Source organism: Triturus cristatus, chromosome 5_2, assembly GCF_964204655.1.
Source record: "Triturus cristatus chromosome 5_2, aTriCri1.1, whole genome shotgun sequence".
Classification (NCBI taxonomy): domain Eukaryota; kingdom Metazoa; phylum Chordata; class Amphibia; order Caudata; family Salamandridae; genus Triturus; species Triturus cristatus.
This window is the reverse complement of record NC_140588.1, coordinates 917,171,939-917,184,607: the sequence shown is the minus strand read 5'-3', so window position 1 is coordinate 917,184,607 and position 12,669 is coordinate 917,171,939.

Genomic DNA, 12,669 nt, shown 5'->3' with positions numbered 1-12,669 from the left:
GTTAAATCAAGCAGAGGGAAGTTCTCTAAAGATGTCGTTGTATTAGTGTTAGAACTGGAGTCTGACGGATCCGGCACATAGGGAGAGAACGACTGGCAAATTAATTGAATTTTTTGATGAAAAAATTCAGCAAGCTTGTTACAGTGGTGGGAGGGGTCCTCGAGTTTTGGGGGTTCTGTGGGAAGGGCCGAAAGGGATTTAGCAATTCTGAAAATTTCTTTAGGGGCGGAAGCGGAGGCATTAATCTTATCCTCATAATAGTGTAATTGAGTGGATTTAATCTCAGCTTTGTAGGACTTTAATGCTTCTTTGTATTCGTGTTTCCTGTCCTCTTCGTAGTTTTGTCTCCACCTTCTCTCTAGGCGTCTGCAGGTTTGTTTGATCTTCCTAAGGCTAGGAGTGTACCAAGATGCCGATTTCTCCCTGGACTTTTTGTGTGTGGGTACTTTAGGCAAGAGCGAGTCGAGCGAGTTACAGATCCATGAGTTGAAGTTGTTGTTTGCCAACTCTGGATTAGGGTCGAGGATGGGTTTACTCATGGCCAGCTTTGTGGACCAGGTGGTGGCCGATAGCTTCGCCCATTTTCGTTCCAATATAATTGTAGGTTGCTGGACGGGAGTGAGGGTCGTAGTCTCCCATGTCATGGGAATTAGAAAGTGGTCGGTCCAAGGGAGTGGGATAGGAGTGGCTACAGAAATATTGTGTGCGTTGCTAAAAACAGGGTCAAGAAGGTGGCCTTTGTCATGAGTAGGACAGAGGCTCTTTAGAATAATTTGTAAGGCAGAGAGACTGGTAGATAGTTCAGTTGCAGCGGGGTTAGAGGAGTCATCTAAATGGATATTTAGGTCACCGAGCACAGTAAAATTGGAAAGCATGACCGCTCGTTCCGCTACAAAAGATGGGAGGGACGTGAGGAATTGGCCGATAGGGCCGGGAGGACGGTAGATCAAGAGGCCAGAAAGGGTACAGGTGGGGGAGAATTCCAGGGCGAACTGCATACTTTCGCAATCAGCGGGGCCGTCTGAGGAAGTAACACGGCAGCTTATATGCATTTTGTAGATTATGGCTAATCCTCCACCTCTGGTAATTTTCCGATCAGTTCTGCATATACGATAGTCAGGGGGAAGAGCCTGAACAATATCTGGTGCAGAGTTATTGTGTAGCCACGTTTCCGTTAAGAATAAAACGTCGGGTTGATGGTCTTCTAATAGAAGATGGATTTCAGTGGAGTGCCTGGACAGAGAGCGACAGTTTAACAGGAACAGCGTTAAAGGTGTTATGGAAATATGGGGTTCTATAACGTTAGAAAGTATTGAAAACTGGCAGGAATGGCAGAAGTATTCATTGGCGGGGTTAATTGAATGAGCGCACTTGGCGGGGATTGAACCCCTTAAAGTTTTAAGAACGTGGCTGCTGTAACAGATGGTGGTGACAGAACCATCAGGGGTTCTGGCCCCTGGTCCCTGTCGGTCGCGGACGGGTGCAGACGGGCTTGCCTTTGGCGCGCCTTCGGCGCGCCGCCGGCGCGCCCGCTGCGCGCCTCCGCTGCGCGACTGGGAGAGCATCTAGTTAAGAGCAGAGTCGGTGCGAGTGCGAGAGCGCTGATTGGCTGGGTGTTCAACCCGGAAATGACCCACCACGGAGATGCCTCCAACCAGCCCTCCGCTCAACGGCACAAGCCGAGTCGGACCGGGGCTTAGGAGAACTCCACGGAAGAGGCAGGTAAGTGTGCAAGTATGCGAAGCAGATGAGATACAAATACAAAAGTAGCACCAACAGTAAACGAGGCTTTAAAAATGATTTAGGAACAACTCTAAAAATGCAGTTTTTCTAAAAGCGATAAAAATGAGCAGTTTCAACACAGCTAGCGGCAGCTCCTCAATTACTTCAAGCTCTGCGCGCGTCCGCTGCGCGACTGGGAGAGCATCTAGTTAAGAGCAGAGTCGGTGCGAGTGCGAGAGCGCTGATTGGCTGGGTGTTCAACCCGGAAATGACCCACCAGGGAAATGCCTCCAACCAGCCCTCCGCTCAACGGCACAAGCCGAGTCGGACCGGGGCTTAGGAGAACTCCACGGAAGAGGCAGGTAAGTGTGCAAGTATGCGAAGCAGATGAGATACAAATACAAAAGTAGCACCAACAGTAAACGAGGCTTTAAAAATGATTTAGGAACAACTCTAAAAATGCAGTTTTTCTAAAAGCGATAAAAATGAGCAGTTTCAACACAGCTAGCGGCAGCTCCTCAATTACTTCAAGCTCTGCGCGCGTCCGAGAGGCAAATTCAAACATTAAAAACATTGAATACAAGACAGCTGGAGAATTGTGCTCATTGGATCCGGTTAATGTTTGCAGATATTTCAATCATATATTTGAGGCTATGATGTCCTTCATCTGCAATAAAAAAAATCCACCTCTTGGAGAAGTAGAGGATTTCTTTTGGAGAAAAGAGTACCAGGCAAGAGGTGCTCCTCATATTCATATGCTGTTGTGGATCAAGGATGCCCCAAAGTTTGGAACAGATACTGATGAAGCAGTGTTATCTTTCATTGAAGAATATGCAACATGTGCTATACCAAAAAGCACAGAAGAGAAAAAGTTAAAGGAGCAAGTTTTACGTTTCCAAAGTCATCGGTGTGGAAAATACTGTTGACGGAAATACAAGAGCAAAGATAAATACTACACTAAATGTCGATTTGGATGTCCTAGACCTGTTCTTTCAAATGGAAGAGTAAACAGTTTTATGTCATCTGTGAGACATACTATTACAAGAAAATCACCTAAGAATACCTACAACCTTAAAAGAAAAGAAGAATCAAAAAATATAAATGACTACAACCCAGTCATTTTATCCATGTGGAATGCTAACATGGATATACAGTATGTAGCTGACAATTCCATTGCTGTTGCTCGATATGTAATGTCTTACATTACTAAATCAGAAAAAACTGAATTGAAGGAAATGTGGGAAGAGATTTCTCACGAGAAGACTGTCAGTAAGAAGCTGTACAGTTTCAGTTTAAAGATGTTATCGCATCGAGAAATTGGATCCTACGAATGTTCAGATAGGTTATCTTCTGCAAGTCTCTACTCGAAATCAAGAAGAAGAATTTGGGCAAGTTTAGGCCTTGCAGCAATGAGAAATCGGGTACTGAAATCTGTTGGAGAAATTGAATATTTGGCCGAGAATGACCCAGAAAGTACAGATATTTTGAAATCAAACATGTTGGACACATATTATCCCAAGAGAAGTCATCATCTGGAGAACATGTGTCTCTATGAAGTGCTGCAGAACTACATTTATTCACGGAAAGCCGCAGAAGACATCAACAATGGAAAATATAAAGTCATTGGTGAGGAAGGATGTTTGGTGAAGCAAACAAAAGGAAGTTTGATAAATCACAGGAGGCTGAGTTGCGACACTACTGAGAAAAAGGAATTTTACTACTTGGCTCTTTTACAGCTGTTTAAACCATGGCGTACAGAGGATGAACTACTGGGAGAATTTCAAAGCTATGAAGATTCCTTTAATGCTTGCAAAGACAGCATACAATGCAGTACATTCACAACTTATGTGCAAATGTTAAATGAAGAAATTGAACAGGAAACTACAATTGCAGCTGAAGTAGCTAGAGACAGTTCTCAAGACAGCCAAAGTTCAGGAACACTCAGTCAAGATCCCCTAGGACAACCAATCGTTGAAAATGAAGCTGCTATAGCCATGAATGAAGTGGAAACGGCTATGAATCAAGCTCAAGAAGAATTTATAGACTTACCAAATTTGGAAAGACAACTGAATGAAGAGCAGCAACAAATTTATGAAGAGATCAGAAACAAAATTGATCACGGATTACTACATGAAAAAAAAGAGTGCTCATGCACATCATTTCATCCAATCAGGATGTATGTAAGCTGACAAGCTGGACCTGGAAAAAGTTTCTTAATAAAAGTCATCAGAAGCTACCTACAGCAAAAAACGGATTCAACTTTGTCTTGTGTGGTTACTGCTCCAACTGGGTTAGCAGCATATAACATAAAAGGAATCACCTTACATCGTTTGCTAATGTTACCAGTGGAGCATGAGAACAAAATACAATACCACAAGCTAACTGGAGAAGCATGCTTGGAAGTTTCAAGAGTATTGAAGAAGATGCAAGTTCTCATTATTGATGAGGTGAGCATGGTATCAAACTTAATGCTTGCCTTTGTGCATTTAAGAATGCAGCAAACTCTAAGGAAAGACTATGACGTGTTATTTGGTGGAAAACAAGTCATAGTTTTTGGGGATCTTCTACAGCTTACTCCAGTTAAAGGACAACCAGTGTTTAATACTGTGACACATGAAGACACAAAGAAGTCATTGGGAAGCATCGGTAATGCAAATATTTGGTCCTTCTTTGAGTACAAGGAACTTACTACTAATATGAGACAAGCAAACGATGAAGAATATGGAAGTATTCTGAAAGATATCAGAATTGGACTACTCACTGAAGCTGGCACAAAAGCATTACAGAGTCGGTTGCTACATAATTTATTTCCAAAGGAAGAAATAGTTGCAGAGAAGATATACAAGAACATTGCAGAAAAGAAAAGTGTCATCTGCTTAATGCCAACTCTACATGAATGCTCAATATTCAATGAGGAGCTTTTGAAATTGGAAAAGGAAGATATCAGGAAATTGGAAGCAGTGGACAAAATTCAGGATGGAAGAATTACTATCACATTAACAGGCAAACTGAAAAATAAATTGGATTCACTAGAGAAGAACATTTCCAAAACTGCTGGATTAGAAAAAAATCTATATGTTTGCATGAACAGTAGAGTATTTTTAAGGAGAAATTTGGATGTTGAAAAAGGTTTAGTTAATGGAGCTATGGGAAGAGTTGTGGGTTTTATTAATTATCAGAAAAAAGATGGAATTGAATGTTTAAAAATAAAATTTGATCAGATAGAAGAAGTTATAGACATTTGTCGTTGTACAGTTCGTTTTATGCTTGTGAAAGACTTATATGTACAAAGGAAACAGTTTCCGTTTTCTCTAGCATATGCTGTAACTATTCACAAGTCTCAAGGATTGACTGTAGATTGTGCATTTGTAAACATTGGTTCAACTGTGTTCAAAGAAGGTATGGCTTATGTAGCTTTGTCACGAGTGAAAACATTATCTGGTTTATTCATGATAGACTTTGATGATTCAAAAGTTAGTGCTGATGCAAATTGTGTAAAGGAGTACAATAGATTAAGAAGAACCTGTGCTCCTCATTTAGGTCAGTATCCTGTGTTAGAGAAACGTGTAGTTTCTCGTAAAAGGAGAAATGAGAATATCTGTAATGAGGATGTAGAGAGGAGGAAAAAAAAGAGGAGTGATGTAATTGCAAGCAAAAAGAAAAAGGAAAATGAAGAAGAGGTTGTAGGATGTCATTTTGAAAATAGCTCTGGTGTCAACTGCTACGCTAATGTAGTGCTGAATGTTGCATTTTATCTGGAAAGTTTGCAAGAGCAGATAATAGTAAATCAGAGAAAAAGATTCTGTTCTGAGTTGAGTCTCCTTTTTCAAAAGCTGAGTAATGATAAAACTCAAATAGAAAGTGCTACTGAAATTAGAAAACTTTTAAATGTATGTTCAGGATGTACACAGTTTTCTCAAAATGTACAGCAAGACGCACAGGAATTCTTGTTGTATTTTCTTCAGGTACTGGAAGAAGAAGGGGTTCCCATTGAAAATATGTTTGGTCTCTCTTATAAATGGGAACATAGTTGTGAAAACTGTTTCAATACATGTGGCTCTAATGTTGATTCTGAAAGGTTTATTTATTTAACATTGCCAGAGAGTAAAACAGTCACTTTTGCTAAATTAGTTAAAGATGCTAATCATAGCATGGAATGCAGTGAGTGTAAATCTGACATGTTTTCAACGTTAATTTTAAAGGAATACGGACAGTATGTAATTTTAATGATGCAACGATGTAGAGCTGATGGTTCAAAATTGGATACTTTAATAAAGAAGTTTACAGGACAGCAATTATCAATTTCAGGAAAAACTTTTGTAACAGTTGCAATAATTTTCCATGAAGGACCTACTGTTACTTCTGGACATTACACAGTTTATCTTAAATGTGAAAAAGGCTGGACAATGTGTAATGATTCACAATTGATTTTCAAGCAACGTTTGCCTTTTGATTTAGCAAATTCCTATCTAATCTTCCTGAAACCTAAATTTTAGAGAGACTTGGCAAGATCTGTACAAAAGAATTTTACCATTTTATTGGATTACTATTGGAATTTTCAGATTTAAAGATTTTAAAAATTATCATTTGGCCTAAAGGAAAGGTAACCAATTGTATTGTGGACTTATATAATTCTTAATTAATGTTTCGGAAAACAACATTTTACAGAGAATCGGTAACATCTGTACAATTTAAATTTTTGTATTTTATTGGGTTACCGTTGGAAATTTAATCAAAAAAGATTTTTAAAATTACCATTTGGCCTAAAGGAAAGGTATCCAATTGTATTGTGGACTTAATTAAATCCTAATTAATCTTTCGGAAACCAAAATTTTAGAGAGAATCGGTAACATCTGTACAATTTAAATTTTGGAATTTTATTGGATTATCGTTGGAAATTTAATCAAAAAATAATTTCAAAAATTAACATTTGGCCTAAAAGATAGGAAACTAGATGTATTGTGGATTTATTTGAGATATATTATTTTTGAGATTATGCTTCTGTAAGAAAATTGTCAGACGGTATTTTTTAGAAATAGTTTTTGTTATTAGATGATATTTTTAATGAATAATATTTTGCATTTCGATAATGTTATGTTTAACTGAGAAGAGATTCTGGGCTTTTTTTAAACAATCTTTGAGATTGTTATTTTTTTGTTGCCCGCTGTTAAGTGATGAATGCAATTGCTTTCACGATTTATAGTGAAATGCAATATATTCTGAAAACAGCAAAAAAAAGGCAAAACATTGTTTTTGGAAAATATGTAAATATGTGTACTGTATTATAAAATGTTTTATTAAATATTAATACTTTTTTCTTTTTTTTCACATTGAGATAGAAATTTTTCGAAAACTTGAACCATTTTTATAGCAATTAAAATTAAATTTTAATTAATAAATAATTTTTTGAGTGGGTATGGTAAGTCAGAAATTTCATGGTCCCTTTTTTCCACTTCTCCACAATCACATTTTCAGTTTTTCATTGTAGTCTCTCAAGGACCTTGTAATGTGATAAAAAAAAAAATCAAAAAAGTTTAAAAAAATATATAAAAAAAAGTTGAAAGGTAAGGTTGGCTCTTAAAAGAGCCGTTGTGTTCATGCAGGGACAGAGGAAAGAAAGAATGGGAATATTAGTCGGTAGGACAAATGTGCTGGTCTATTTTATTGTTCACTAGGGCAACACTGGTCTCACTATGACAAATTAGACCATAACAAGTGGCGCATCGCATTGTAACCCTCGCAAACCGATGGTTGGTTTCCAGAGGACCAGAAAAAGGAGATGCTCCCCCCACAGATGAAGGGCTCAGCTGACCTGCCGAAGATGGACTCGGCCCTGCAGATGATGGACCAGGCTGAGCTGCTGTGGATGTGCTTGGTTGACTTACTGAAGGGTTACCTTCAGTATGTCAAGCATATGTCCTACCGTGTACATCATGAAGGTGTCTCAACATAGTGTGATTCCCGAAGGAATACTTCTTGTTGGGATTCTCTCTTGAAAGTACACGGTCACAAAGCTTACAAGTCACTAAGGGTGAATTTACCTTTTTCTTGCCCTCTGGAAAAGAAAAATACTCCCATATGAAAGAGCTCTTTTGTTTCCTCCTTCTCTGCCTCAAGGTAGTGCTGCTAGCCTCACTCTCAGAAGAGGTCTGCTGTTCTGCCATCGTATCACAAAGACAACTCAGCTCCTTCTCCTAAGGGATCACAAGCAGAAATGAGGGGAATGGGTGTGGTGTAGGAGAGTTCTAGAACTGAAAGTAGTAAAAACCAATCAAAAGTCTTGTTTCTTGATCACATGACCCAACGTGCGCGTACGTTACGCTTACGGTGCGCTTACGGAGCGCTTACGGCAAAAGTACGCATGTGCGTAAAAAAGACACGCGCACGCGCGCATGCGCAAAACAGGCATGCCCCTTCACTTCCGCGTAACATGCGCGTGCAGCGTACGCGTTACGCGCTGCATGCGCATGACGTACGTCTACGCAAATTGCGTAAATGAACGCAAACAGCGTAGAAATCTAACGTAATAAAAGCAAGACGTGCGCTTACCGTACGCGCACGTTAAAAAAATACTAAAAAACAAAAAAAAGGGAAAAAAAAAACCACTATGTTATACTAATAAATCTTACCTGTTTAGTTTAAAAAAAAGGTAAAAATAAAAAATATATTGTAGAATTTTTAAAATGTAACCATAGTCTTTAAAAAAGGATATAAAATTAAAATAAAAATATGTAAAAAACATTGCAAGAAAAAAAAAAAAAAAAGGTAAATATAAGAATTAGCATTTAAAAAACCTTGCAAATTCACTGAAAAAACCATGGGTTTCACACACGTTATAGTTAGGAATTAGCATTTAAAAAACCTTAGAAATTCAATGAAAAAACCAAAGGTTTCACACACGTTATAGTTAGGAATTAGCATTTAAAAAACCTTAGAAATTAAATGAAAAAACCAAAGGTTTCACACATGTTATAGTTAGCTGGACATTTCACTCGTAAAAAACCAATGAAATTCCCCTGTTATAGTTAGTTCAGCTAACTATAACTCGCGCGCCCGCAATGCACTGCTGATGACGTCACATATTACATCACTCATGACATGGTCACTGACATCACTCATGACATCACTGATGACATCTCAAATGACATCACTGATGACATCACTGATGACATCATCCAGTGAATGTGTGTTTTTCTGAAAATTAAATATGTTTTATATATGTATATCTCAAGGTCAATGGAAGAATAAATGGGTATATAAGTGTCTAAATGGAGGATTTTTTTTAGAAAAATTTATTGTGTAACTGACTGATCAAGTGTATCATAGTGAATACATGGCTTACTGAGTAATGTTTAAATATGTAAATATCTGTATCAGTCTCTCACTTTGTGTATAAGTGGCTGCATGGGTTGGTGAGTAGCTTCATGGGTGTCTATATAGGTTATTAGTTGTTTTTTTGAGTATCAGTCTGAGTGTCTGCATGGTTCGGTGGGGGGTATTACGTAGTGCATAGGTGCATGAATGAGTGATTCACTCTTTGTATGTGTTGAAGACAGCATGTGTGCAGGACTGTATGGGTGGATGAGTGTGTGTATGGGTGTGTTAGTGAGTGAATGACTGTCTCAATAGTGTCTTTATGAGTAACTACATATCTTTTAAACTAGTATATGTGACTATTGGTGTATATAAGTGAGTATATGTGAGAGTGAGAGATTGAAAAGAGTTCCTGTATGAATAAGTATCTGTTTCTATAAGTGACTGTTTAAAAGACTAAGTATGTGTAAGTTTCCGTAGAAGTAAGTGTGGTGGTGTGTGTATAACTGTATATGCAAATAAATGTATGTTTGTTTCTTTATTAGCATGAGTGACTATGTGTGTGAGTAACTCTATGGATGAGTGGCATTGTGTAACAGGATGTATAGGTGTATGAGTACATATGATGAGAGAGTACATGTATGAGTGACTGTATAGGACTGTTGGTGAATGAGTGGATGTGTATGTGGTTCTTAGAATTACTGAAGAGGTTGTTGTAACTGGTATTGGTATGTCAATTGTTTTGAAAATTGTAGTCTTTATTTTTGAATGTGTGTATCAAAGGTTATATTAGGGTGAGAGGAGGTCTGCCACTCTATCACAAGGATGATGTCATCAGTGATGTCATCAGTGATGTCATTTGAGATGTCATCAGTGATGTCATGAGTGATGTCAGTGACCATGTCATGAGTGATGTAATATGTGACGTCATCAGCAGTGCATTGCGGGCGCGCGAGTTATAGTTAGCTGAACTAACTATAACGGGGGAATTTCATTGGCTTTTTACGAGTGAAATGTCCAGCTAACTATAACATGTGTGAAACCTTTGGTTTTTTCATTTAATTTCTAAGGTTTTTTAAATGCTAATTCCTAACTATAACGTGTGTGAAACCTTTGGTTTTTTCATTGAATATATATATATATATATATATCACTGAAAAAACCATAGGTTTCACACATGTTATAGTTAGCTGGACATTTTACTGATAAAAAACCAATGAAATTCCCCTGTTATAGTTACTGTAGGCAACTATAACTCACGCAACCGTAATCCTCTGCTGATGCTAATACTGTATTTAGACACTTATTTGCCCATGTCTTCTTCCATTAAATTTTAGCTATACATATATTACAAATATTTTTTTTTCATAAAGACACATATGTCATCAGCAGAGGATTACGGTCGCGTGAGTTATAGTTGCCTACAGTAACTATAACGGGGGAATTTCATTGGTTTTTTATCAGTAAAATGTCCAGCTAACTATAACATGTGTGAAACCTATGGTTTTTTCAGTGAATTTGCAAGGTTTTTTAAATGCTAATTCCTAACTATAACGTGTGTGAAACCTATGGTTTTTTCAGTGAATTTGTACGTTTTTTTAAATGCTAAGTTACTTTACGCCATTTGTGGCATGCGCGCCCACTTGACGCAGTTCGTTCCGTGCGCGCACGGTGCGCTTCGCGCACGGTGCGCGCACAGTGAGCACGCGGTGCGCTTCGCGCACCGCGTGCCCACGTTACGCTAGATGGGCCATGAACGCACGATGCGCTTCGCGCACCGTGCGCACATGGAGGACATATGATGAGCATCGTTGTGACAGGTAAAATATATGTTTTGTTTTGCTGTAATAAGCCATGCACAAATGGTGCCCTTCGGGAACCATTTGCACACGGGGTGGGGAGAATGTGGATATTTTTTTTTTTTTTTATTATTTATTACCGTACGCGTACGGTAAGCGTAATCGGCGAAATTTTCGAAAAAATTAAAATTGCCTTTTTTCACTTGGGGGATCGTTGGGGACTCCCTCGACATGGCTAGGTGCTTGGGAGCTGTTTAAACAGCCCCTTTACATGTTTTTGCACTTTGTTTTTCAACCCCCTGTCAGGGTGCGAGAGAGAAAATGGCGGCCGCCGCTTCCTGGTTTCGACCGATTCGAATGTTTACTAAGCTCTAACGGCCAATCAGAATCGCGCTCGCGCACGTCACCGTACGCGCACCGTAAGCGCACCGTAAGCTGGCTCAGATATATATATTGATTTAAAGGCTATTTTCTCAGAATCTACTGAACAGATTTACACCAAACCTACAAAAGGCACTTCCTTGACGTGAGGACTACCTTTTTTCCAAATTTCATTAAATTCTGTTCAGCCGTTCGGGCTGTAGCTCTGTCTAAAGGTCCTATGGAAAAATGCATGGGAAAAACGTGTTTTGGGACCCCCCTTTTATCTCAGCCCCCGCTTGACGAATCCCTCCGAGACTTTCAGGGTAGGAGCGGAGCTCAACGCCCCACCTATTTTGAAAATTTTGCGAGGATTCGTCGACCGGCGCTAAAGTTATTCAAAATAGAATGTTGCGGATTTCCTATGGTAAGAGGGTCCTAACTATAACTATCTACTGGCGACCGCCAGTAGATAATATGTATATATATATATGTCCAGGTACCGCTAAGTAAATTGAAGACGACGGTTGACGCCACAACTTCAAATAAAAGGCGGACACGGACCTCCAGTTAGGTGCTGATTTATTTCATTTGCAGCGTCGTCTTGAATTTTCGGCTCAAACGAGCCTTGTTCAAATGACAACGTGAGTAATAGTAGTGATCCAATAAGTAGTGTCAGTGCAAAGTTCAAGGTTCAAACTCGGATCATGTGATCACCCTGATCATAGACATAGAAGGCCACAACAATGTGGCACCAAGTATGAATGTGCAAATACGCAAATACCAATCATCAGGGTATATAAATGAATTGAACAACTTAAATGTTAAAATGCATAAATATGTGCAAAATTCGCTGTTTGTACATTTGACAATAAAGTAAACAGGTCAATAAAAAACTATTTACAATTTGATCATAAAACAATGTCTAAAATAGATAGCATGAATGCCATGACACTTATAGATCGTGCAACCCAAGGGAGAATAATAGTTGTTATATACTATTTTCCCTCCAGGGAGCAAAAGCTCAAAAAAATAATTTGATGATTGCCTGCTACATATAACACTTTTGATGGCTTGTTATATCGGCATAAATGCCTAAATGCCTGTGACTAATATCGTCCAACTAAATGAATTTATGTACAGACAAATAAACCAGCAAATACATGAATATGCATTTAATAATAAAAATTGGTAAAATGTCTTATAGCTATGTACAGGAACCATGATTTACACTTGTTACTAATTTGGATCACATTTGGTGCAAGGTCAAATTTCATTTTGACATGAAAAGAGCATAACAATCATAAAAATAATATCTGATTCCTGGATTTACATTAGTTTCATGCTTGCACCCAGATGATATAGGTGTAACTGCCCTGTCTAGCGAAGTGTTGGGGGAAAATATAAATAGATACTAAAAAGTTACCAAATTGTGTTTCTACAGGGCAGGGCAGGGTAACTAAAGTATCCCTCT